The 27,283-nt window shown below is 38.1% G+C and overlaps 1 protein-coding gene and 1 non-coding gene across 4 annotated transcripts in view; both read left to right on the top strand.

Annotated features, from left to right (window-relative positions):
* PTPN4 (protein tyrosine phosphatase non-receptor type 4) overlaps positions 1–27,283 on the top strand; it is a 310,447-nt gene that overhangs the window by 133,543 nt on the left and 149,621 nt on the right. The gene's annotated exons all lie outside the window — the stretch shown is intronic.
* LOC119050269 (U6 spliceosomal RNA) lies at positions 24,074–24,179 on the top strand. Its single transcript, XR_005082722.2, has one exon. It is a non-coding gene; the product is annotated as a U6 spliceosomal RNA (small nuclear RNA).

Raw genomic sequence — 27,283 nt, 5'->3', positions numbered from 1 at the left:
TAATAAAATTAAATGTGGATTTTTTATATAGCACCCAGCAACCCCAATTTTTGGTATTTATTAAGACAAATGAAAACATGTTACAAGAAATTTTATACACAAATGATCATAGCAGTTTTCTTTGTAATAGCCCAAACCTTCATTAACCCTAACAATCCACCATTAAGCAAATGAATGAAAAATAATTGTTGTGTTGGATACAAAATTAATATCCAGAAATTGGTGGCATTTTTATACTCCCACAGTGAACTGTCAGAAACAGAAAGTAAGAAAACAGTCCTGTTTAGTATCAGAACAACAACAACAAAACCAGGTACCTAGGAATAAATTTAACCAAGGAGATAAAAGACCCGTACTTGGAAATACTAGAAGATATTGAATAAAGAAATTGAGGAAGATACAAGTAAGTGGAAACATACTCTGTTCATGGATTGGAAGAATTAAAATTGTTAAAATGTCCATACTACCTAAAGTAATCTATAGATTCAGAGTAATAACTATTAAAATACTAAATGGCTTATTTCACAGATCTAGAACAAATATTCCAAAAACTTATGTGGAAACTTTAAAAAAACCCTCATAACCTCAGCAACCATGAGCAAGAAGAACTAAGTTGGAGGTATCAAAATACCTGAAATCAAACTACCTTGCAAAGCCATTGTAATCAAAGTAGGCTGGCACTGGCGTAAGAACAGGCACGTAGATCAGTGAAACAGAACAGACAGCCCATGTCTTTATGGTCAATTAATATTTGACAAAGAAGGTGAGAACATACAATAGGATAAAGACAGTCTCTTTAGTAAATGGTATTGGGAAAATTGGACAAATACATGCAGAAAAATGAAACTAGATCACCAGCTTACGCCACACACAAGAATAAACACAATGGATAAAAGACTTAAAGTCTAAAATCCTAGAGGAAAACATAAGCAGTAAAATTTCAGACATTTCTCAGAGCGATATTTTTGCCAGTATGTTTACTAGGTCAGTGGAAACAAAGGAGAAAATAAATAAATGAGACTATAACAAACCAAAAAGCTTCTTCACTGCAAAAGAAGCCATCACCAAAATGAAGAGATAACCCACTGTGTGGGAGAACTTATATGCCAGTGATACTAAGGGGTTAATCTCCAAAATATGTAAACAACTTGCACAACTCAATGCCAAGAATAAAAACAATCTGTCTAAAAAATGGGCAAAGGATCTGAATAGACATTTCTCCAAAGAGGATGTACAGATGGGAAAAGATGTGGAAAAATGCTCAACATCACTAACCATCAGAGAGATACAAATTTAAACAAGGAGGTATCACCTCATACATACCAGAATGGCTACCATCAGAAAATCAACAAACAAGTGTTGGAGAGGATGTGGAGAAAAGTGTACCCTGGTGCACTGCTGGTGGGAATGCAGACTGGCACAGTCACTGTGGAAAACAGTATGCAGTTTCCTCAAAAATTAAAAATGGAACTGCATTTTGACCCCATGATCTTGCTTCTTGGGATGTAGTCTAAGAATCCTGAAATACCGATTCAGAAGAATACAATACATACACCCTTATGTTCATGGCAGCTTTATTTACAATAGCCAAGATCTGGAAACAGCCCAAGTGCCCAGAAGTAGATGAGTGAATAAAAAATCTTTGGTACGTTTACACAACAATACTATGCATCTGTGAAAAAGAAGGAACTCTTACTTTTTGTGAATGCATGGATGGACCTATAGATTATTATGCTAAGCAGGATAGGCCAGTCAGAGAAAGACAAATAACATATATCATTTATATATATGTGGAATCTAATGAACACAATAAACTGATGAACAAAATAGAAACAGAGGCATGGATATGTGGAACAGCTGTGAGAGGGGAGGAGAGTGTGGGGCACTAGATGAAAGTGAAAGGATTAGCCAAAGAATGTGTATGTATAACTCATCAACACAAACAGCGTGGTGATGCATAGAGTGAAGGAGAAACTAGAGCTGGAAGAAAGGATGTATTGTCAGGGGAGGCAGGGAGTACAGGGAGGAATAAGGACATCTGCAAGTGTGTTAACAATAAAAATAAAGGGACAGACAAAAATAATTTTTGTACTTTTATACAGTGGACCCTGTATGCTGTACTATATTATTCCATTTATGTTAAATTGTAGAGCAAACAGAACTGATACATAGTGACAAATCAAAAAGTACGTAGGAGCTCCAGTGGTGCAATTGGTTAGTGCAAGGTGCTTATAAGACAGTGCATAGTGGGACTTCCGCTAAGATGGAGGATAGGTGGAAACACTTTCCCTTCTCCCAACCAAATCTAAAAACAACAAAGTTTTAGCAATAATGAACATAGCCAAGCCACAGAAAATTGAACAATACGGAGTCGGACAATAACAAACTGCTCAGCTAAACCGGTGAGAGGGGTGGAGCCAGCAGCAGAGCAGGTTGGGCAAAAAAGATCCCCGGACCCAGATACGCAGGCAGCCAAGGGCATGGATCCCAAGTGTGGGGTAGTGACAGGTGGACCCAGTGAAGGCACAGGGCGGCTGGCTGACCGCGGTCGCGCACTAGTGCACAGATAAACCAGCGAAGAGGTGAGCATTGAGATGGATCGCACAGGGCACCGGGCTGACTGCAGTCGCACATTTGCGCGCAGATAAACAGGTGGGGGGGGGTGAGTGGTAAGGCAGACCGGGAGGGAGGGAGCAGAGAAGACTGCTATTGCTCGCTCTCTGACCCAGCCCCCACATACAGTATCACAAACCAGTGATGGCCTGGGTGGCCCCGCTCTGGTGAACACCTAAGGCGCCTCTCCTCAAACGTAACAGGTGCATACATATCAAAACATGGCTCAAGAAGAACTCAGAGCCCCAAAGCTGATAAATCTAAGTGAACAAGAAATTGCCAACCTATCACAGGCACAGTTCAAAACACTGGCAATCAGGATGCTCACAGAACTGGTTGATTTTAGCCACAAATTAGAGGAACATATGAAGGCTAAACTAATTGAAATGAAGGGAAATGCACAGGAAACCAATAGTAATGGAAAGGAAACTGGGACTCAAATCAAGGGAGCGGACCAGAAAGAAGGAAAAAATGACCAAACAGAAAAATATGAAGAAAGAAGAATTTAAAAAATGAAGATAGGCTAAGGAACCTCAAGGACATCTTTAAACGCTCCAACATCCGAATTATAGGGGTACCAGAAGGGGAAGAGGAACAGCAACAAGTGGAAAACTTATTTGAACAAATAATAAAGGAGAATTTCCCCAATCTGGCAAAGGAAATAGACTTCCAGGAAATCCAGGAAGCTCATAGAGTCCCAAAGAAGGTGGACCCAAGGAGGAACACACCAAGGCACATCATAATTATATTAGCCAGGATTAAAATGAAGGGAATCAAGGAGGGGAAATAGAACAAATGTAATGGCATAATCAATAAAATAAAAAAGTTTAATTTAAAAAAAGACAGCATAGTGGAGCAGAAAAGCACTCAGTTGCTGCTTTCATGCTTTGGATAAAATTATGAAAGAACTATTTCAGTGATGTTTGTATTCCTTAATGTTACAGTGTATTTGGAAGTTGTACAGAATTTTTTTGAGGTTTTGAATATAACTCATCATTTAAATATTTTTTATCTTTGACTCAGAATAATCAACTCAAATAATATCTTTATCACAAAGTCCTTTTTATTTTCCTGTTAACTTTGTTTCCCCTTAAGATGAAGTCTTCAAAAAAGTATAAAATTTTATTTATAACTACCACTCCAAACATTTTTATTTTGAAATGTTTAAAAAATACAGAACATTATAGAAAATTTAAAAAGAAAACAGTCTATGGCCATACCCACCCGAACCCTCCCAATTTCATCCGATCTCGGAAGCAAAGCAGGGTCGAGCCTGGTTAGTACTTGGATGGAAGAAAACAGCTCAAAACATAGAACATGTGTGCAAGATGGAAAACTAGGAAGGTCCAGGTCCTCATTCTCCCACAGCAAAATCAAAATAACTATAGACTGATCAAAGTAACCATATGGGAGCCGTGGAAACCAGTCAGAGGTTTACAACAACTAAGCAAACAATCATTTTTGTGGTGTTTATAGAGCAACATTCTGTTCCGTCTTTTGGCTGTCTGAAGGACTACTTTTGTTCCTACCCAACTTGGAGATTAGACAGGGAACAACAGCATAGTTTGTATCTCCGAATGGAAACCACAAAAGGCAGTTGCAGGAGCTGCAGCACATGAAAACTGCATAGGTTTTACTGCAGAGACATGAACAAGACACTACAGACACAGGAATACCTCTGAACATCTACAGAGTATCCAAGTAGCTGAGATGATACTCTGGGAACTTAGACATCTAAAAGCAGACAAGGGAAGATAGGGGGTTTAAAAAAGCACACATGTATGTCCAGACAGAACAAATGTAAGAAAAGACCTGAAAAAACCTTTAGCCCTTATGCTGGGCTCATTCTAAGGCTTAATGGCTCACTGGTTAGTGAAGGTCTTTCACACCAGTCTGCAAAGAGTTTGAGATGTGGCTGTTTTATTCAATGTCTAGTTTTCAAAAAACGGTCACTAGAAGTACAAAGGAACGGCAAAGGATTGCCCATTCATAGGAACAAATTACATCTCTAGAAAGAGCTCATGAAGAAACCTATATATCAAAATTACCAGACTGATATTGTAAAACAACTATCTTAAATATATTCAGAGAGCTTGAAAGAAAACATGCATGAAGAAATAAAGGATACCAGGAAAACTATTTACAGACAAAATGAGAATATCAAGAAATATAATAAAGTTCTCCAAAAAGAAATATTGGAGCTGAAAAAGGCAATAACTGAATTGAAAAATTCTCTAGAGCAGTTCAGTAACAGCCTTGAATAAATGGAAAGAATCAGCAGACTTTTAGAAAGGTGATTTGAAATTATTGAGTATGAGGAGCTGAATGAAAAAAGTTAAAAGAGCTCAAGGGACTTACGTGTCAGCAAAGAAGACCAATATATGCATTATGGAGTTCATGCATTATGGAATCCAAGAAGGAGGAGAGGACGAGAAAGAGACAGAGATCATTTCAAGAATCAATGGGCAAAAACCTTCTCAATTTTGAGGAAAACCATGGATGTAAAAATAAAAGAAGCCCACCTACCTGCATAAAGGATAAACACAGAGAAGTACATAATTGAATTGTTGGAAATTAAAGACAGAATCATGAAAGCAGCAAGAGAAAAGTAAATCATACAAAAAGGAGATGCTTAGTAAGATGATCAACAGATTTTTCAGCAGAAACCTTGCAAGGCAAAAGGCAGTCAGATGCTATGTTTAAAATGCTGAAAGAAAAACTCATACAATAATCTATACAGTTAACACTTCTTTTTTTAAAAAACAAAGATTTTATTTGTTTTTTTAGAGAGTGGAAGGGAGGGAGAAATTGAGGGAGAGAAACATCAGTGTGTGGTTGCCTCTCGCATGCCACCTACTGGGGACTTGGCCCGCAACCCACGTGTGTGCCCTGAATGGAATCAAACTCGTGATGCTTTGGTTTAGAGGCTAGAGATCAATCCACTCAGCCATACTAGTCAGGGGAGTCAAAGCTCTTCTTAACCACAGACTTATGGTCTTAAAACATGTCATTTGTCAGTTTCATAATTGCGTGAACATCATAGAGTCTACTTAACACAAACCTTGGCGGTATAACCTACTGTACTATTGTATAACCTAATGGACTATATGGTATAGCCCATAGCTCTTAGGCTACAAGTGTATATAGTATGCTACCATACAAAACAACATGAGATTAAATCAAATTCAATAAAGTGATGCTGTAAACACAAGATATATTATGAGGCTGCTGCTGGTGTAACATGGCATACTGTTTCACAGCAAACTTTTTTTAATAAGTAGAATGAGTATACTCTAAAAATAACAATAAAAGTATAGTATAATAAGTACATGAACCGCTAATGTAGTCATTTATCATCAAGTATTATGTACTGTATATAATTGTAGATGCTATACTTTTTTTTTAAAGATTTTATTTATTTATCTTTAGAGGGGAAGGGGGGAAGGAGAGAGGGAGAGAAACATCAATGTATGGTTGCCTTCTGTGCATCCCCTGCTGAGAACTGGCATGCAGGGAACTGGCCTGCAACCTGGGCATGTGCCCTGACCGGGAATTGAACCGTGATTGTGTGGTTCGCAGGCCCGAGCTCAATCCACTGACCTACACCAGCCAGGGCTGTAGATGCTATACTTTTATGAGTGGCAATATGACAAACACAATTAATGTATTGTGCTATGACATAACGATTATTATGTCGCTAGGTGATAGGAATTTTTCAGCTCCATTATAATCTCTCTCCCCATCTATTTCATGCCAACTAATTATGCTTGTTCTTCCCTGTACCTTCCCCCCCCATTCCCCCCTTTTCCCTCCCCACTGAAATCCCTCCATGTGATGTCCATTTCTCTGATTCTGTTCCTGTTCTGGTTGTTTGCTTAATTTTTGTTTTCATTGTTTTTCTTTTCTTTTAGGTTCATTTGTTGATAGTTATGAGTTTGTTGTCATTTTACTGTTCTTATTTTTTATCTTCCTCTTCTTAGATAAGTCCCTCTAACATTTCATATAATAAGGGCTTGGTGATGATGAACTCCTTGAACTTGGCGTTATTTGGGAAGCACTTTACCTGCCTGCCCTTCCATTCTAAATGACAGCTTTGCTGGATAGAGCAATTTTTGATGTAGGTTCTTGCCTTTCATGACTTGGAATACTTCTTTCCAGCCACTTCTTGCCTGCAAGGTTTGTTTTGAGAAGTCAGCTGATAGCCTTATGGACAGTCCTTTGTAGATAACTATCTCCTTTCCTCTTTCTTCTTTTAGGATTCTCTCTTGATCTTTCATCTTGGGTAACTTAATGATGATGTGCCTTGGTGTGTTCCTCTTAGGGTCCAACTTCTTTGGGACTCTCTGGGCTTCCTGGACTTCCTGGAAGTCTATTTCCTTTGCCAGATTAGGGAAGTTTTCTTTCATTCTTTGTTTAAATAAGTTTTCAATTTCTTACTGCTGTTCTTCTCCTTCTGGCACCCCTACAATTTGGATATTGGAACATTTCAGGTTGTCCCAGAGGTTTGTAAGGCTCTCTTCATTTTTTGAATTCTTGTTTCTTCATTTTGTTCTGATTAGATGTTTATTTTTTTTCCTTTGGTTCAATATGGTTTCTTTGAGTCCTGGTTTCCTTCCTGTCACTGTTGATTCCCTGAATATTTTGCTTTATTTAATTTTGGGTATCTTTAATTTGTTTTTTCATTTTTCGACCAAGCTCAATCAGATCTGTGCATTTTATCAGGGCTTTAACTTCTCCATCAGATAGGTTGACTATCTCCTCATTGCTTAGCTCTCTTTCTGAGGTTTTGCTCTTTTCTTTCATTTGGGCCACATTTCTTTCTCTTGGTGCAGCTGATAAGTTGTAGGTCCATTATAATCTTATTCAGTAGATCGTTGACCAAGTTTTCACTATGCCATTCATGACTGTATACAGCAAAACTGTCTTTTAAAAATGAGTGTGAAATTAGGCATTTTCAGACAAAATCTGAGAGAATTCATTACCTTTACACCTGCTGTACAATAATTGCTAAAGGAATTCCTTCAAGTTGAAATGAAAAGTCGCTGGACAGCAGCTCAAAGCTTTATGAAAACCATATGTGAAGACACTTAAAAAATAGTATTGTAACTTTGCTTTGTAAATTTATTTTTTAAATTTCCCATAGAATTTAAATCACAAATACATAAAGAGTAGTTATAAATTATTGTAGTTTGTATTAAACAGTACACAATATATAATAATATCATTTGTGACATCTATGAATAAAGGAATACAGTTTTTTCCTTCATTGCTTTTAGAGAGAGAGGAAGGGAATGAAAGAGAAACAGTGATGTGGGAGATAAACATCAATTGGTTGCCTCCCATACATGCCCAGACCGGGGAGCTTAAGCACCTGGATGGGTTATAAAGTCCACAACCCTTTGGCTACAGTTTGACATCCCAGGTAACTGAGCCATAATGGCCAGGGCAGGAGTGGAGTTTTCGAATTCAATTAATGTTGTTAGTGTTAGCTTAATATAGGTTGTAATAACTTTAGGAAGTTATATGTAATCCCCATGTTAATCACAAAGAAAATATTTATAAAATATACATAGAAGGAAGTAAAAAGGAAATCAGAACATTACCAAAAACTCAACTACATGCAAAGGAAGGCAGTTATGGAGGAAATAAGGGACAAAATAGCTATAAGACATAAAGAAAAATAAGAAAATGGGAAGTGCTTCCCTCTCAGTAATTACTTTAAATGCAGATGGATTAAATTCCCTAGTCAAAAGAAAGAGATTGGTAGAATGGATTTTTTAAAAAAACCAAGATCTAACTATAGGCTATGTGCAAGAGAATAACTTTACATCTAAAGACACACAAAATTTGAAAAGTGCTTCTCTAGTATGTAGTTTTTAAGGAGCTCTATGCAGTAACAGCCTCCTTAAGTCAGTAAACAGACGAAAGACTAAGTTACTCGGTTTCAAGTAGCTGTCCTATTCTGGTTCCCTGACTCTAATTTTTTTGTTTCCTTTATTTGCATGTGTATATCTATCATTGTTCCATGGACTGCTTCAAAGGTAGAACCATCTTAAGATCCTGTATTTATGTTCTTTAAAAATATTTAAGCATCCTCTTTTTAAAGGTGGATAATTAATGCGTCTGTAGCAAGATTGCAGACTAAGTGCATAATGCTAACAATATTAAACACTATGCACTTAATATTTTAATTTCTTACCAACTTTAATCTTGAAAGCATAGTTTGATATTGTCATCCTGCTTTACAGATGGAAAAATCAAGTGATTTCAAATTTAGTAAATGAGAGAATGGTTGCACAGGCATGCCTAATTCAGTGATGAGGGGTTAGGGCAGATTGTGAAAATGTTCAGGGTGTTTGGGAGGAGGTATACTTGCATAGAAGCAGTCAGGTGGACTGCTATTAACTATTCATGCCCTACCCATGAGCAATGTGGTAGCAATTAGCAGTGTTTACCCCTAATTGTACTATTAAATGTGAGTACTTGAATTACTTGAATTCCTGCAGAGGGGCTGGTGACCTGCAGTAAAATGAAAAAAAAAATCCTTTGCCCAAACTAGTTATCACAGCCTGCTGTCAGCACAGGCTATCTGTCCTTCCCAACTATTGAAACTAGGCTGTATATCTTCCCTTTTCTCCACAGGGAGACAGATACATAAAGGAATCATAAGGAAGCTACAGAGAATTTTAGCTATAAAAATAAGTAGTGAAAACAGACACCAATATTTGAGGAAAGCCAACAAACACATTTTTAAAGAGGTTCACCCAAGTGAGCAAATTTTACACTTACAGAAATAAGAGAGCAATTTCCAAAAATGGAAACAGTGCCAATCTTGGGGTTAATATGGAGATGAAGTGAATTTTTACATATAAAGCACTGAGAATAATGATTGGAACATAGTGCTCAGTAAATTAATTTAGCAAGAAAGTGAACAGGATTCTATAATTTACATTGTTATGATTAGCGAGGATATTGTATCCATTCAAAGGAACCAATAGAAGGAGATTAAAAATGTAATTATTAATTTAAAAAACTCACTGTTTAGGGTAAATAAGAGTAGATGTGGCTCTAGCCGTGTGGCTTGGTTGGTTAGAGTGTTGTCCTTTACACCAAAGATTGCAGGTTCAATTTCTGATGGAGGCACGTACGGGAGGCAGCTGATGTTTATCTCTTCCTCTTCCCTCTTTCTCCCTCTCACCCTCCCTCCTCTCCCTCCCTCTCTGTCTCTCTGTTTCTCTCTCCCTCTCTCTTTCCCTCTTCTTCCTCCCGCCCTTTCTTCCTCTTTCTTCCTCTCTCTAAAATCAATGAACATATCATCGGGTAAGGATTAAAAAAAGAATAGATACTGTTGGAAGACCATGCTTTCAGCATTGATGGATGTAGTAAAAATAATAAAAATCATAGAAAACTTCAATAACAGAAGTAACAAGTTTACTTATTATAAGTAAGTGGAAGTTTATATCTTTCGACCCTTTTTACTCATTTTGCCCATCCCTTACACCTCCGGCAACCACCAGTCTGTTCTCTGTATCTATAAGTTCAGCATTTTGGTTTGTCTTTTGTTTGTTTTTAGATTGTACATTTAAAGAAGATCATAATAGCTTTTGTCTTTCTGTGTCTGACTTATTTCACTTAATGTTGCCCTCTTGGTTCATCCAAGTCATCACAAATGGTAAGGTTTACTTCTACTTTTCAATGGCTGAATAATTTATTTTTAATATATACCAAATTTTCTTTATTCATCCATTGATGAACACTTAGGTTGCTTCCATATCTTGGCTATTGTTAATAATGCTTCAGTGTACATGGAGGTACATACATGTTTTCAAGTGGGTGTTTTTTGTTTCCTTTGGATAAATATCAAAGTGGTTGCTGGAGCATATGGGAATTCTATTTTTAATTTTTTGATGAACCTCCATACTGTTTTTCATAGTGACTACATGAATTTACATTCTCACCAAGAGTGTACAAGGGTTCCCTTTTGTCTATGTTCTCACCAACCTTTGTTATCTCTTGTTTCAGGCCAGTGTTTCCTTATTGATTTTCTATTTGGATAATCTACCTATTGATGAAAGTGGCATATTAAAGTACCCTACTATTGTTGTAATGGTGTCTATTTTTTTCTTTAGGTCCATTAACATTTGCTTTATCTACTTAGGTGCATAAATATGTTACACATTTATATCCTTTTGTTGGATTTATCCTCTGTCATTATATAATGACTTTCTTCATCGCCTATTATAGTCTTTGTCTCAAGATTTACTTTGTCTTATGTAAGTATAGCTACCTAGCTTTGTTTTGGTTTACATTTGCAGGGAATATCTTTTTCACCTCGTCACTTTCAGTCTGTATGTGTCCTACATGTAAAGTGTAAGTCTCGGGTCAATAGCATAAATAGTCTTTTTTTCTTTTTTAATATTAAATTTTATTTAGTTACTTTTCAAGTACATTTTTTTTCATCTATTTCTCCCATCCCACCCCACCCCCCCGCCCTGTCTCCCCCCGCCCTCCCATTCCCCGCCCCCCCCCAGTCCTCATCTCTGTGTCTTTCATACTTGTTCCTCAAACTCCCTCCCCTTTTTCCCCTTAAGTTCCCTTCCCTCTCCCCTCTGGTCGCTGCCCACTTGTTCTCTATTTCAGCGTCTTTGTTTTTATTCTGTTTGCTTGTTTGTTTTATTCTTTAGCTTCCTGTCAAAGGTGAGATCATATGGTATTTGTCCTTCAATGCCTGGCCTATTTCACTCAGCATAATGCTTTCCAGTTCTATCCATGTTGTTGCAAAAGGTAGAGGCTCCTTCTTTCTCTCTGCTGCATAGAATTCCATGGTGTATATGTACCACAATTTTTTGATCCATTCATTTACTGATGGGCACCTAGGTTGCTTCCAACTCTTGGCTATTGTAAATTGTGCTGCTATGAACATTGTGGTGCATACGTTCTTTGAAATTGATGTTTTAGGATTCTTGGGGTATAATCTTAGCAGTGGAATTGCTGGGTCAAAAGGCAGGTAGATTTTTATTTTTCTGAGAAAATTCCATACTGTTTTCCATAATGGTTGTACCAGTCTACAATCCCACCAACAGTGAACTAAGGTCCCCTTTTCCCCACACCCACTCCAACATTTGTTGTTTGTTGCTTTGTCTATTATAGCCATCCTGACTGGTGTAAAGTGGTACCTCATTGTGGTTTTAATTTGCATCTATCTCTCTGATAGCTAACGATATTGAGCATCTCTTCATGTGTCTCTGGATATTCTGTATGTCCTCTTTAGAGAAGTGTCTGTTCAAGTCCTTTTCCCATTTTTTAGTTCTTTTTTTTTTTTTTTTAATTTTATTTGGTTACTTTTCAAGTACATTTTTTTTCTCTTCCCCCCCCCCCCGCCCGGTCTCCCCCTCCCTCCCATTCCCCCCCCCCCAGTCCTCATCTCTGTGTCATTCATACTTGTTCCTCAAAATCCCTCCCCCTTTTTCCCCTTAAGTTCCCTTCCCTCTCCCCTCTGGTCGCTGCCCACTTGTTCTCTATTTCAGCGTCTTTGTTTTTATTCTGTTTGCTTGTTTGTTTTATTCTTTAGCTTCCTGTCAAAGGTGAGATCATATGGTATTTGTCCTTCAATGCCTGGCCTATTTCACTCAGCATAATGCTTTCCAGTTCCATCCATGTTGTTGCAAAAGGTAGTAGCTCCTTCTTTCTCTCTGCTGCATAAAATTCCATTGTGTATATGTACCACAATTTTTGGATCCACTCGTTTACTGATGGGCACCTAGGTTGCTTCCATCTCTTGGCTATTGTAAATTGTGCTGCTATGAACATTGTGGTGCATACGTTCTTTGAAATTGATGTTTTAGGATTCTTGGGGTATAATCCTAGCAGTAGAATTGCTGGGTCAAAAGGCAGGTCAATTTTTATTTTTCTGAGAAAATTCCATACTGTTTTCCATAATGGTTGTACCAGTCTACAATCCCACCAACAGTGAACTAAGGTCCCCTTTTCCCCACACCCTCTCCAACATTTGTTGTTTGTTGCTTTGTCTATTATAGCCATCCTGACTGGTGTAAAGTGGTATCTCATTGTGGTTTTAATTTGCATCTCTCTGATAGCTAATGATATTGAGCACCTCTTCATGTGTCTCTGGATATTCTGTATGTCCTCTTTAGAGAAGTGTCTGTTCAAGTCCTTTTCCCATTTTTTTAATTGGGTTCGATGTCTTCCTAGAGTGGAGTCGTGTAAGTTCTTTGTATATTTTGGAGATTAAACCTTTGTCTGAGGTATCATTGGCAAATAGGTTTTCCCATACAGTTGGTTGTCTTTTTAATTTAATACTGTTTTCTTTAGCCATGCAGAAGCTTTTTATTTTGATAAGATCCCATTTGTTTATTCTTTCCTTTATATTCCTTGCTCTAGGGGACATATCCGTAAAAATGTTGCTGCGTGGAATATCTGAGATTTTCTTGCCAATGTTCTCCTCTAGGACTTTAATGGTGTCATGGCTTATATTTAAGTCTTTTATCCACCTTGAATTTATTTTGGTGTATGGTGTAAGTTGGTGCTCAAGTTTCATTTTTTTGCACGTAGCTGTCCAGTTCTCCCAACACCATTTGCTGAAGAGGCTATCTTTACTCCATTTTATGTTACTGCCCCCTTTGTCGAATATTAATTGACTGTAGAGAGTTGGGTTGATTTCTGGGCTCTCTGTTCTGTTCCATTGGTCTATGTGCCTGTTTTTATGCCAGTACCAGGCTGTTTTGATTAGAGTGGCTTTGTAATACAGTTTGATATCAGGTATTGTGATCCCTCCTACTTTGTTCTTCTTTCTCAAAAGAGCAGCTGCTATTCGGGCTCGTTTATGATTCCATATAAATTTTTGAAGTGTTTGTTCTATGTCTGTGAAATACGCCATTGGTACTTTAATAGGTATTGCATTGAATCTGTATATTGCTTTGGGTAGTATGGACATTTTGATGATGTTAATTCTTCCAATCCATGAACACGGTATATGTTTCCATTTGTTTGTGTCTTCCTTGATTTCTTTCTTCAGTGCTGTGTAGTTTTCTGCATACAGGTCTTTTACCTCTTTGGTTAGGTTTATTCCCAGATATTTTATTTTTCTTTTTGCTATATCGAATGGGATTTTTTCCTTGATTTCTGCTTCTGCTGATTCGTTGTTTGCATACAAAAATGCCTTTGATTTCTGGATATTGACTTTGTATCCTGCTGTTTTGCCAAATTCATTAATTAGTTTGAGCAGTTTTTGGGTAGAGTCTATAGGATTTTCCATGTACACTATCATGTCATCTGCAAACAGTGACAATTTTGTTTCCTCCTTTCCTATTTGGATGCCTTTTATTTCCTTTTCCTGCCTGATTGCTGTGGCCAAAACTTCTAACACTATATTGAATAGGAGTGGTGAAAGTGGACATCCTTGTCTTGTTCCTGATCTTAGTGGAAAAGCTTTTAGTTTTTGCCCATTGAGTATGATACTGGCTGTAGGTCTCTCAAACATGGCCTTTATTATATTGAGGAATGTTCCCTCTATTCCCATTTTGCTGAGTGTTTTTATCATATATGGGTGTTGTACCTTATCGAAAGCTTTTTCTGCGTCTATTGATATGATCATGTGGTTTTGTCTTTGCTTTTGTTTATGTGATGAATTACATTTACTGTTTTGCGAACGTTGAATCATCCTTGCATCCCTGGGATGAATCTCACTTGGTCATGGTGTATAATCTTTTGGATATATTGTTGGATGCGATTTGCCAATATTTTGTTGAGGATTTTAGTGTCTATGTCCATCAGCGATATTGGCCTGAAGTTTTCTTTCTTTGTTGTATCTATCTGCTTTTGGAATTAGGATGATGCTGGCTTCATAAAAGGAGTTTGGGAGTTTTCCATCCATTTGGATTTTTTGGAATAGTCTGTGAAGGATAGGGGTTAGCTCTTCCTTAAATGCTTTGTAGAATTCTCCTGTGAATCCATCTGGTCCGGGGCTTTTGTGTGATGGGAGTTTTTTGATTACTGCTTCAATTTCCTTTGCTGTTATTGGTCTATTCAGGTGTTCTACTTCTTTTTCATTGAGTTTTGGGAGATTATATTTTTCTAGAAATGTGTCCATTTCCCCTAGGTTCTCAAATTTCTTGCCATACAGTTCTTCATAGTAATTTCTTACAATCCTTTCTATTTCTGTGGTATGAGTTGTAATCTCTCCTCTTTCATTTCTGATTGTGTTTATTTGTGTCCGTTCCCTTCTTTTCTTGATGAGCCTACTTAAAGGCTTGTCTATTTTGTTTATTTTTTCAAAGAACCAACTCCTGGATTCATTGATCTTTAGAATTGTACTTTTAGTCTCTATGTCATTTAGTTCTGCTCTGATCTTAGTTATTTCCTTCCTTCTACTTGCTTTGGGCTGTTTTTGTTGTTGTTCCTCGAGTTCTTGCAGGCATAGAGTAAGGTCATTTGTTTGAAATGTTTCTGTTTTTTTTAGGTAGGCCTGTATTGCTATAAACTTCCCTCTCAGGACTGCCTTGGCTGTATCCCATAATTTTGGGGTTGTTGTGAGATCATTTTCATTTGTTTCCAGAAACTTTTTGATTTCTTCCCTAATTTCATTCTTGACCCATTCATTGTTTAATAACATACCGTTCAGTCTCCATGATTTTGGGTGCTTTGGGTTTTTTCCTTTGGGGTTGGTTTCCAGTTTCAGTCCCTTATGGTCAGAGAAAATGCTTGGTATGATTTCAATATTCTTGAATTTGTTGAGGCTTGTTTTGTGCCCTATCATGTGGTCTATCTTTGAGAATGTCCCATGTGCATTTGAAAAGAATGTGTATTTAGCTTCTTTGGGGTGAAGAGCTCTGTATATATCAGTTAGGTCCATTTCATCAAGGGTGTTGTTTAATGCCGCAATGTCTTTGTTGATATTTTGTTTGGAAGATCTGTCCATTTTTGATAGTGGGGTGTTAAAATCCCCCACTATAATTGTGTTGCTGTCTATATCTTTGTTGAATTCCTCTAAGATTTTCCTTATATATTTTGGTGCTCCTATGTTGGGTGCATATATATTTATGATGTTAATGTCTTCTTGGTGGATTCTTCCCTTGAATATTATGAAGTGACCTTCTGGGTCACTCTTTATGGCTCTTTTTTTGAAGTCTATTTTGTCTGATATGAGAATTGCTACCCCAGCTTTTTTTCTTGTCCATTTGCTTGGAAAATTTGTTTCCATCCTTTCACTTTTAGTCTGTGATGGTCTTTTGTCCTGAGGTGGGTCTCTTGTAGGCAGCATATGTGTGGGTCATACTTTCTTATCCATGACGCTATTCTGTGTCTTTTGATTGGAGCATTTAATCCATTTACATTTAAGGTTATTATTGATAGGTACTTATTCATTGCCATTTTTGTACCTGTGTTTCTCTCTGTCTGTCTCTTTTCCTTCCTTTCCTTAAAGCAGACCTTTTAGTATTTCTTGTAGAGCTGGCTTGGTGGCAGCAAATTCTTTTAGACTTCTTTTGACTTGGAAGCTCTTTATTTGGCCTTCTATCTTGATTGAGAGCCTTGCTGGGTAAAGTAGCCTTGGTTGTAGGCCTCTGTTTCTCATTACTTGGAATATTTCTTGCCAATCTCTTCTTGCTTGGAGTGTTTCCATTGAGATGTCAGTGGCTAACCTTATTGGGACGCCCTTGTATGTTATTTCTTTTTTCTCCCTTGCTGCCTTTAAGATTCTCTCTTTGTCTTGGAATTTTGCCATTTTAATGATGATGTGTCTTGAAGTGGGCCTCTTTGGGTTCCTCTTGAATGGGACTCTGTGTGATTCCTGGATTTGTGTGACTTTTTCTTTTTGTCAAATTAGGGAAATTTTCTCTCATTACTCTTTCAAATATGTTTTCTATCCCTTGTTCTTCTTCTTCTCCTTCTGGTATTCCTATTATTCGGATATTATTACATTTCATATTGTCTTGCATTTCTCTTAATCCCTCTTCATTCTTTCTGAGCCTCTTTTCCCTTTCCTGTTCTTTCTGTGAGATGCTTTCTACTTTGTCCTCCAATTCACTAATCCGATCTTCTGTTTCATCCACCCTATTTTTAATGCTTTCCACTGTGTTTTTTAATTCAGAAATTGTATTCTTCATTTCCTCTTGGCCCTTGCTAATAATTTCCATTTCCTTTTTCATGTTGATATAGTTCACAGTGAGATCATTGTAGCTTCCCTGTAGTTTCTGGTAGCTGATTGTGAGCTCTTTGAACTTCCCGATAACCAGTGCTTTGAATTCAGTATCTGATAGTTGACTTGCCTCTATTTCATCTAACATTCTTTCTGAGGATTCCTCCTTTCCTTTCATTTGGGGATTGTTTCTTTGTCTTCCCATTGTTTGTGAGACTCTTCTTGTTAGCCTCAGCTTCTTAGATTAATCTGTTTTGACACCCTGGGTTTATGGTATGAACTTTTGTGGTGGAATGCCTGTGAATTTCAATGGTGCAGCCTCTTTTGGTTCTCCTGTTGTTCTCTGCTTCCACCTACTCAAATATGCAGCAACTTGTGGCTTCTCTCCTACAACAATGTGCAATTTGTCTCTCTGACTCTACTATTGGGAGGCCTCTTCTATGGGTCCAGCTCTGGTCTTTTCATATTTTCAAGTTGATTGTGACTCTTGTGGGTAAAAGAAAGAAATGATAAGGAAAGAAATAAAAGGAAGAAAGAAAAAATGGTAGGGGAATGGAAGAAAGAGCACTAAGTTTAGAAAGAAAAGAAAAAGAAATAAAACAGAAAATCCAGGAAAAGAGGACAAAAGTATGGAAAGATGAAACAGTAATAAAGTTTAAAAGAAATAACAGATTACTTTAAAAAAGCAAAAAGATAAAGAAAAGGAATGGAGAAGGAAGAAAGGTAAAAAAAAAAAGAAAGAATAAAAATAAAATAAAGTAAAAAAACAAAAAATGCACAAAAAAATAATCTCTCAAAAACAACCTCAGAAAAGTAAATGTCACTTGTTGGCTTCAAACTAGCCAAACCGGTTTTTCTGGTTGCAGTTGGCTGAGGGTCGATTGTTGTGATTTTTTCAGCCAGCCCCTCTCAGGATCCAGACACTTGGCGCCTCTCCCCCAGCTCCCTACAATGGGGAACTAGGACTTTCTCACAGCGCTCCCCTCCCAGGGGTTACTGCCATAGTCTGGTTTGCTGTGTTTGCAGGCACCTGCACCGGCCTAGTTGCCTGGTTCCCTCGGGATTGAGCACAGGCCTGCCCCCGTTCAGTTGGGAAGCCCCAGACCCTCTGCCCAATCCTGGGTTTGCTGCCAAGCTGGGTGTGAAGCAGACCAGGCTGCCGTTTCTACTGGATTCAGAGCCCCAGGCTGCACCTCTGAGTTCTCCTGGGCTGGCAACCACAGAGTCTTTGGTTGGGGCCCTTTGTCCTCCAACCAAACTCTAAACACCCTCTCTGTAAACTCTATCAAACCAGTCTCTCCTGGCCCCCCACCTTGCTTGGCCAGAAAGGGAGGGGGTTGAGGGTCTCAGCTCTTTTCCCAGGACCCCTCAGCGCCCCGGGCTTCCAGATAGTCTGAGGGGGGTAGACTGGAAGCCGGGAGCTGATCTGAGGACTGGGCGCCGACCTAGGAACTCTGTGTGCTCGTCATGGCACTCTGCATGGTGTGTATCCCTTCTGCTCCTGTGTTTGTCTGGGTCCCCTGGCCAACCTCTGGCAAAAAAAACGTAGGGATGTAGGAGCACCACGCCGGGTGCTGGACCCAAAACTGTGTGCAGGATGAAATCTCCTCTGCTCCCCTCTGGTTGGGTCTCTTGGCCGGTCCGGGCCCAAAAATCCTAGGGAGGGAGCTTTCTGGGCGCTGAACGTTGGCCTAGGCGCCCTCAGGCACTTGCCCAGACACACTGCGTGTGGAGCGACTAGTTCCCCAACTTGTGCGCAGGCTGAAATTTCTTCTACACCTCTTTGCCTGGGCCACTCGGCCTGCCTGGCAGAAAAATCCCAGTGAGGGAGCCGTCCGGGCGCTGAAGGCTGTCCCAGGAGCCGTTGGGCTCTCGCCACTGGGCGCTGGTTCCCCTACCTTGCACCGGCTGTTTCTCCCTGCTCCGTCCCAGAGACTACTGTACCGCTGCTGTCTCCCTACCATCTGGTTCCTCCGTGACCGATGAGGTTTCTGGTCTCTTATTTTCATATATGCTTGGCAACTGCTGGCTTGCTGGCCTCACCTCCTCCGATCGGATAGGTTTCTGTCTCTTTTGTACTAGGAACTGGTATCTGCTCCGTCCTAGTCCATCGCCATCTTGAAACCAATAGTGTTTTTTTCTTCATTAGGCTATCCTGTGTCTTTTAATTGAGAATTTAGTCCATTTACCGTATAAAATAATTACTGATAGGTAAGTAATTATTGCTGCTTGTTCATTGTTTTCTTCCTTTGTGGTTTGATGATTTTCTGTTGTGCAATGCTCATTCAGTTCTTCTTATCTTTTGTGTATCTACTAAAGGTTTTTACTTTGTGGTTACCATAAAGCTTACATTTATAAAAATCTAGAAAAGTTTTTATTGTTATATTTATCCTCATTTGAGACCATTTTTTAAAAGACTTTATTTCTTTTTAGAGAGAGACATAGGGAGGGAGGCAGAGAGGAAGAGATACATCAATGTTGGAGAGAAACATGGATCATTTGCCTCTTGCACACCCCAACCAGGTACCTGGTCCATAACCCAGGCATGTGCCCTGACCCAGGAATCACACCAGTGACCTTCCTATTTGCAGAATGACACCTAAGCCACTGAGCCACACCGGTCAGGGCTCGAGGACAAATTTTTCTTTGTTTTTTGGGGAGGGAGGAGAGAGAGAGGAAAGGAGAGAAAGAAACATTGATACATGAGATAAGCATCAATTGGTTCCCTCCTGTATGCACCTAGACCAGATATGACACCCAAATGGGGGTTGTATGCATCTGGAACAGGGTCCCATGTGACAGTGCTCGGACCAGGAATCGAACCCACAACCTAGATATGTGCCGTGACTAGGAATCAAACCCATAAACTTTTGGTTGTGGGACAATGCCCCAACCAAGTAGGCCATACGGGCCAGGGGAACAACTTATATTTTTAACAGTCTATTTTTAGGTGGTAGTAATAAGTTTGAATACATTTTAAACCTTTGCATTTTTGCTTTCCCCTCACGTTTTATGCTTTTTATGTCACAGTTTACATCTTTTAATTTGTGTATCTGTTAACAAATTATTGTGGTTATATTTATTTGTACTGCTTTTGTCTTTTAACCTTCATACTAGATGTGTAAGTGATTAACTCACCGCCTTGACAACATGAGATTATCTGAATTTTATCTTACATTTACCTGTGTCGATGAGACATATTTCCCTATTTATGATTTCAGTTTCTGTTTTAAAAAGTCTCTCTAACATTTCTTAGAGGCCAGTCTGATGATGATGAACTCCTTGCGTTTGTATGTCTGGAAAACTCTCTTAACTTCAATTATGAGGACAACTTTGCTGGATAGAGTATTCTTGCTTGGCACTTTTTTCTTTCAGCGCTTTGAATTTATTGTGCCCATCCCCTCTGGTCTCCAAAGTTTCTCCTGAAAAATTTGCTTATAGGCCTATGGGGGTTTTCTTTTTACATAACCAGTTGTTTTTTGTTTGTTTGTTTTCTTGCTACTTTAAAGATTATCCCTTGTCTTTAACTTTTGACACTTTAATTTTAACATGTCTTAGTGGATTCTCTTTGGATTCTTCATCATTGGAACTCTGAGATTCTTGTATCTGGATATTTGTGTTCTTCTCCAGATTAGGGGAGTTTTCAGCCATTAGATCTTCAAAAACATTTTCTGCATCTTTCTTTTTTCTAAGTGTGGGGCTTGTACAATATGAATTTTAGTTCACTTTGATGTTCCATAAATCCTTTAAGCTATTTAACTCTTTTTCATTCTTTTTTATTTTTACTGTTCTGATAGGGTGAATTTCACTGTCCTGTCTTCAAGTTCATTGATATATTTTCTTGTGCATCATTTGATTTGCTATTGAATCCCTCCATTGTATTTTTGAGTTATTGTATTCTTCAGTTTTGGGCTTGTATTTGGTACTTTTTAATATTTTCTATCTCATTGTTGAAATTCTTACCATGTTCATTTATTCTTCTCTAGAGGTCAGTGAGCATCTTTAAGACTTATTTTGAACTGTTTATTAGGTAAATCAGTTAATCTTCATTTCCTTAAAGTCTTTCTATTATTCTTTTATTTGGAACATATTTCAGTTTCTTCATTTTCCTTGACTCTCTGTTAGTTTTTCTTTTTTAAATATTTTATTCTTAGAGAGAGGGGAAGAAGGGAGAAAGAGAGGGAAAGACATATCAGTATATGAAAGAAACATTGACTGGTTGCTTCTTGCATGCCCCTAGCCAGGGAGCTAACCCATATCCCAGAGGCCCTGACTGGGCATTGAACCAGCGACCCTTAAGTTTGTAGGCCAATGTGCAGTCCACTGAGTCACATCAGCTAAGTAAGGCCATTTTCTATGCGTTACATGAACCCACCACTTCTCTCAGTCTTTAAGGAAATGAACCTTATCTTTTCAATCTTGCTCTAGGTCTTGGTTGTTCTGAAACCTCGGTAATTGAAGCAGCCTATTTTACTTTTAGTGACTTTCAGTAATTAAATGTGTGCTAAGACCTGCCATTGTCATGAAAAAGAGGATTTCAGTTAGCATCTAAATTCAGGCTGATTGGAACCCAGACCTTTAGGCAACAGCTTTTAAAGTCTGCAAATACGTCTCTTTAAGTGGAAAGTTAGGAAATGGGCAATCCTCTTTGCTTCCTCTATGCCAAATCCTGGGGTGATAGGCAGTTAAGGACTTTTTTTATTTTCTACTGTCCTATTGAACCTATGATCACAAATCCCACTGGTCACCAGAGCCAGGCTATTGAGGGCAGAGGTCACAGGAGTCAAGGCTCCACATCTGTATGCAGCTCCTTTCTTAGAAACACCCCCAAGCCCAGCATAGTGGCAGTCACCTTCAGATCACATTGTTGCTCATATCAGGTGGCTCCAGGAAGGGCACAGGCAGCAACTGAAATTGGCCCTCACTAGAGCCCTTGCCATGAGGCCACAGAGCTAGTATACCTGGTGAGAAGCTTCAGACCACATCAGATGCCCAACCACCTGCACAAATGACACGCCCAAAGGGCAAACTTGGCAGCCAGCAGAGCCCCACTAAAGTAGTTTCTGCTCTGTGGCTTTAGCTCCTGCGCTCAAGCTTCTCCTCTGTAGTCATAGTGAGTTCTTACAAACAGTCAGCCTGAAGGTCAGTCCCTCCCATTGACATGCCAACAGCAATTAAGCCTGAACTACAAGAAGGCACATACATCCCACACAGGGACATACTTGGAACACTCAACTCAGGTGACAAGGAAGACTGTGTCACCAGGCCCCACAGAACACTTACTACATAAGGTTGGTTACTTTTCTAAGACCAAGAGAAGTAGCACCTGTACCTAATAGATGGAAACAAACACAGGCAGGCAGCCAAAATGAGGAAAGGACAAAACATGTCCCAATGAAAGAATAGAACACAACTTCAGAAAAAGATATAAACAAAATGGAGACAAACAATCTATCACTTGCAGAATTCAAAATGTTCATTATAGGGAAGCACAATGAACTTAAGTGAAAAATAGATGAACTCATTGACAACTTAAACAAAGAAATAGGAAACATAAAAGTGGAGATAGAAAATGTTAAAAAGAACCAGTCAGAAGTGAAGACTGTAATAACTGAAATGAAGAGTACATTAGAGGAAATCAAAGGTAGATGAACTAGAGGATCCTAATCAGAGAGTTGGAGGATAAAGAAACAAAACATCCAGTTAGAACAGCAAAAAGAAAAAGGAATCCCCCAAACTGAGGATAGTTTAAGAGGCCTCTTGTACATCAAACATACCAATATTTGCATCATAAGGATAACAGAAGGAGAAAAGGGAGAAAAAGGAACCAAAAACCTACTTGAAGAAATAATGACAAAAAACTGCTCTAACATGGAGAAGGAAACAGACATACAAGCTCAGAGTACCAAACAATATGATCCCAAAGAGACCCACACCAAGACACATGGTAATTGAAATGCTGAAGGTTGAAGATGAAGAGAGAATCTGAAAAACATCAAGAGAAAAGCAATTAGTTACATACAAGGGTGTTCCCATACAACTGTCAGCTGATTTCTCAACAGAAACTTTGCAGGCCAGAAGGGATTGGCATGAAATATTCAAAATGTTGAAAAACAAGGACCTGCAATGAAGATTACCCAGAAAGGCTATCATTTAGAATTGAAAGACAGAACTTCTCAGACAAGAAAAAGTTAAAGGAGTTCATCACCACCAAACTGGTATAGCAACAAAAGTTAAAGGACTGTCTTTAAGAAGGAAAAAAAGAGATAAAAAATATGAATAGTAAAAGGGCAATAAGTACATACCTATCAATAATTATGTTAAATATGAATAGATTCAGTGATTCAGTCAAAGGATAGAGTGGGTAAATTTATACATTCACCCATATGTATACTGCATACAAGAGACACATACAGACTGAAAGTCAAGGGATGGCAAAATATATTTATGAAATTTTAAAAAGCTAGAATAGCAGAACTTAGATAAAAATAGACTTTAAAACAAAGGCTATAACAGGAGACAAAAAAGGGATCCAACAATTCCATTTCTGGGTATTTATCCAAAATACTCATCTCAAAAAACATACTATATCCCTGTGATAATTGCAGCGTTGTTAACTATAACCACAATGTGGAAGCAGCGTAAGTTTCCATAGATGAGGAAATGGATAAAGAGGAAGCGGTACACATATATAATGGAATATTACTTTGCTATGAAAAGAATCAAATTTTGCCATCTGCAACAATATGGATAGACATAGAGAGTATTATGCTAAGTAAAATGGGTCAGAGACAAATGCCATGTGATTTCACTTATATGTGGAATCTCAAACAAAAAAACAAAAACTCAGTTTTTCACAGAACATTTTGATGCTTGTCAGATGGGAGTGGGGTTGGATTGGTGGGTGAGCAAGGGATAAAAATTAAGATTTTCAAATTGCCAGTTATAAAAACATTCACAGGGATGTAAGGTACAGCATAGAGAATACAATGTAATAACTGTGTGGTGTTAGATGGGCATTAGACTTGCAGTGATCATATCGTAAGTTACATAAATGTCTGATCACTACGTTGTACACCTTAAACTAGTATCATATGTCAAGTGTAATTGAAAAATAAAAATTTATTTAAAAATATAACATAAAATTATATTCCCTATATATAAATCACTTCTAATAAAACACATTTTAAACTCATTTTGCATTGTAAATAAACAGTTACAATGTTCTCTCAGTTATATCAGTAATTTAGTTAGTAGAAAGAGTTTTCACACAAAATTACGGTAGTGACTAAATATAGATAATGAGTGCCCAATCCCACAGCACATAGAGTAAAATTGGAATGATACAAAGAAGTTAGCATGGTGTCTGCATAAGGGTGACACACAAATTCATGAAACATCTCATATTTTAAAAAAGAATGAATAAATAAAAAGTGATATAATCTCAATGCCCATTTGTATAAGAACAAAATTAGAAAGCTTATAGTACTTGTTTTTGAGATGTAACAGAAAGTTACTGTATGAAATTTCACTCCTAGATATGTATCCAAGAGAATTGAAAACATATCTATGCACTCAAGCTAGTATTGAGATGTTCATAGTAGCATTATTCTTTTTTTTCCCCCCTTTTTTTCTTTTAAATTTTAGTTATTTTTCAAGTACAGTTTTTTGTCTATTTTTCCCATCCCAGCTTCCCCGGCCCCATGCCCCCCACCTCCCTCCCATTTCCATCCCCCTTAGTTCTCGTCCCTCTGTCCTTCCTATTTGTTCCAAATCCCTCCCCTTTTTTCCCCTTAAATTCCCTTCCCTCTCCCCTCTGGTCACTGTCCCCTTGTTCTCTATTTCAGTGTCTTTCTTTTTTTTCTGCTTGCTTGTTTGTTTTGTTGTTTAGCTTCCTGTTAAAGGTGAGATCATATAGTATTTGTCTTTCAACTCCTGGCCTATTTCACTCAGCATAATGCTTTCCAGTTCCATCCATGTTGTTGCAAAGGGTAGTAGCTCCTTCTTTCTCTCTGCTGCATAGAATTCCATTGTGTATATGTACCACAATTTTTTGATCCATTCATTTACTGATGGGCACCTAGGTTGCTTCCAACTCTTGGCTATTGTAAATTGTGCTGCTATGAACATTGTGGTGCATACGTTCTTTGAAATTGATGTTTTAGGATTCTTAGGATATAATCCTAGCAGTGAAATTGCTGGGTCAAATGACAGGTCGATTTTTATTTTTCTGAGAAAATTCCATACTGTTTTCCATAATGGTTGCACCAGTCTGCAATCCCACCAACAGTGAACTAAGGACCCCTTTTCCCCACAACCTCTCCAACATTTGTTGTTTGTTGCTTTGTTTATGATAGCCATTTTGACTGGTGTAAAGTGGTATCTCATTGGGGTTTTAATTTGCATCTCTCTGATAGCTAGCGATATTGAGCATTTCTTCATGTTTCTCTGGATCTTCTGTATGTCCTTCTTGGAGAAGTGTCTGTTCAAGTCCTTTTCCCATTTTTTAATTGGGTTAGTTGTCTTCTTAGAGTGGAGTCGTGTAAGTTCTTTGTATATTTTGGAGATTAAACCTTTGTCTGAGGTATCATCATTGGCAAATATGTTTTCCTGTGCAGTTGGTTATCTTATTAATTTAATACTATTTTCTTTAGCCAAGCAGAAGCTTTTTATTTTGATGAGATCCCATTTGTTTATTCTTTCCTTTATATTCCTTGCTCTAGGGGACATATCAGTCAAAATGCTGCTGCTCGAAATATGTGAGATTTTCCTGCCAATGTTCTCCTCTAGGACTTTAATGGTTTCAAGGCTTATATTTAAGTCTTTTATCCACCTTGAATTTATTTTGGTGTATGGTGTAAGTTGGTGCTCAGGTTTCATTTTTTTGCATGTAGCTGTCCAGGTTTCCCAACACCATTTGTTGAAGAGGCTGTTTTTACTCCATTTTATGTTACTGCCCCCTTTGTCGAATATGAATTGCTGGTACAGACTTGGGTTGATTTCTGGGATCTCTGTTCTGTTCCATTGATCTATGTGCCTGTTTTGATGCTTGTACCAGGCTGTTTTGATTACAGTGGCCTTGTAATACAGTTTGATATCAGGTATTGTGATTTCCTCCTACCTTGTTCTTCTTTCTCAAAATTGCAGCTGCTATTCGGGGTCGTTTATGTTCCATAGAGATTTTTGAAGTGTTTGTTCTGTGTCTGTGAAATATGCCATTGGTACTTTAATAGGTATTGCATTGAATCTGTATATTGCTTTGGGTAGTATGGACATTTTGATGATTTTAATTCCTCCAATCCATGAACAAGGTATATGTTTCCATTTGTTTCTGCCTTCCTTGATTTCTTTCTTCAGGGTTGTGTAGTTTTCTGCATACAGGTCTTTTACCTCCTTAGTTAGGTTTATTCCCAGATATTTTATTTTTGTTTTTTCTATATCGAATGGGATCTTTTCCTTGATTTCTGCTTCTGCTGATTCATTGTTGGTATAAAAAAATGCCTTTGATTTCTGGATATTGACTTTGTAACCCGCTTTTTTGCCAAATTCATTAATTAGTTTGAGCAGTTTTTGGGTAGAGTCTATAGGGTTTTCCATGTACACTATCATGTCATCTGTAAACAGTGACAGTTTTGTTTCCTCCTTTCCTATTTGGATGCCTTTTTATTTCCTTTTCTTGCCTGATCGCTATGGCTAAAACTTCCAATACTATATTGAATAGAAGTGGTGAAAGTGGACATCCTTGTCTTGTTCCTGATCGTAGTGGAAAAGATTTTAGTTTTTGCCCATTGAGTATGATGTTGGATATAGGTCTCTCATATATGGCCTTTATTATATTGAAGAATGCTCCCTCTGTTCCCGCTTTGCTGAGTGTTTTTACCATGAATGGGTGTTGTACCTTATCAAAAGCTTTTTCCGCATCTATTGATATGACCATGTGGTTTTCGTCTTTTCTTTTGTTTATGTGATGTATTACATTAACTGATTTGTGCATATTGAACCATCTTTGCATCCCTGGGATGAATCCCACTTGGTCATGGTGTATGATCTTTTTGATATATTGTTGGATGTGATTTGCCAATATTTTGTTGAGGATTTTAGCGTCTATGTTCATCAGCGATATTGGCCTGAAGTTTTCTTTCTTTGTTGTATCTCTATCTGCTTTTGGAATTAGGGTGATGCTGGCTTCATAAAAAGATTTTGGGAGTTTTCCATGGTTCTGGATTTTTTGGAATAGTCTGTGGAGAATAGGGGTTAGCTCTTCCTTAAATGCTTTGTAGAATTCTCCTGTGAAACCATCTGATCCAGGGCTTTTGCGTGATGGGAGTTTTTTGATTACTGCTTCAGTTTCTTTTGCTGTTATAGGTGTGTTCAGATTTTCTGCTTCTTTTTCATTGAGTTTTGGAAGATTGTATTTTTCTAGAAATGTGTCCATTTCCCCTAGGTTTTCAAATTTCTTGGCATACAGTTCTTCATAGTAATTGCTTACAATCCCTTCTCTTTCTGTGGTATCAG

The sequence above is a fragment of the Artibeus jamaicensis genome, unplaced genomic scaffold, assembly GCF_021234435.1.
Source record: "Artibeus jamaicensis isolate MK-2021 breed Jamaican fruit bat unplaced genomic scaffold, CSHL_Jam_final contig_463, whole genome shotgun sequence".
In the NCBI taxonomy this organism is placed as follows: Eukaryota; Metazoa; Chordata; class Mammalia; order Chiroptera; family Phyllostomidae; genus Artibeus; species Artibeus jamaicensis.
Note: the sequence above shows the minus strand (reverse complement) of the source record. Positions and strands in the feature narration are given on the sequence as shown.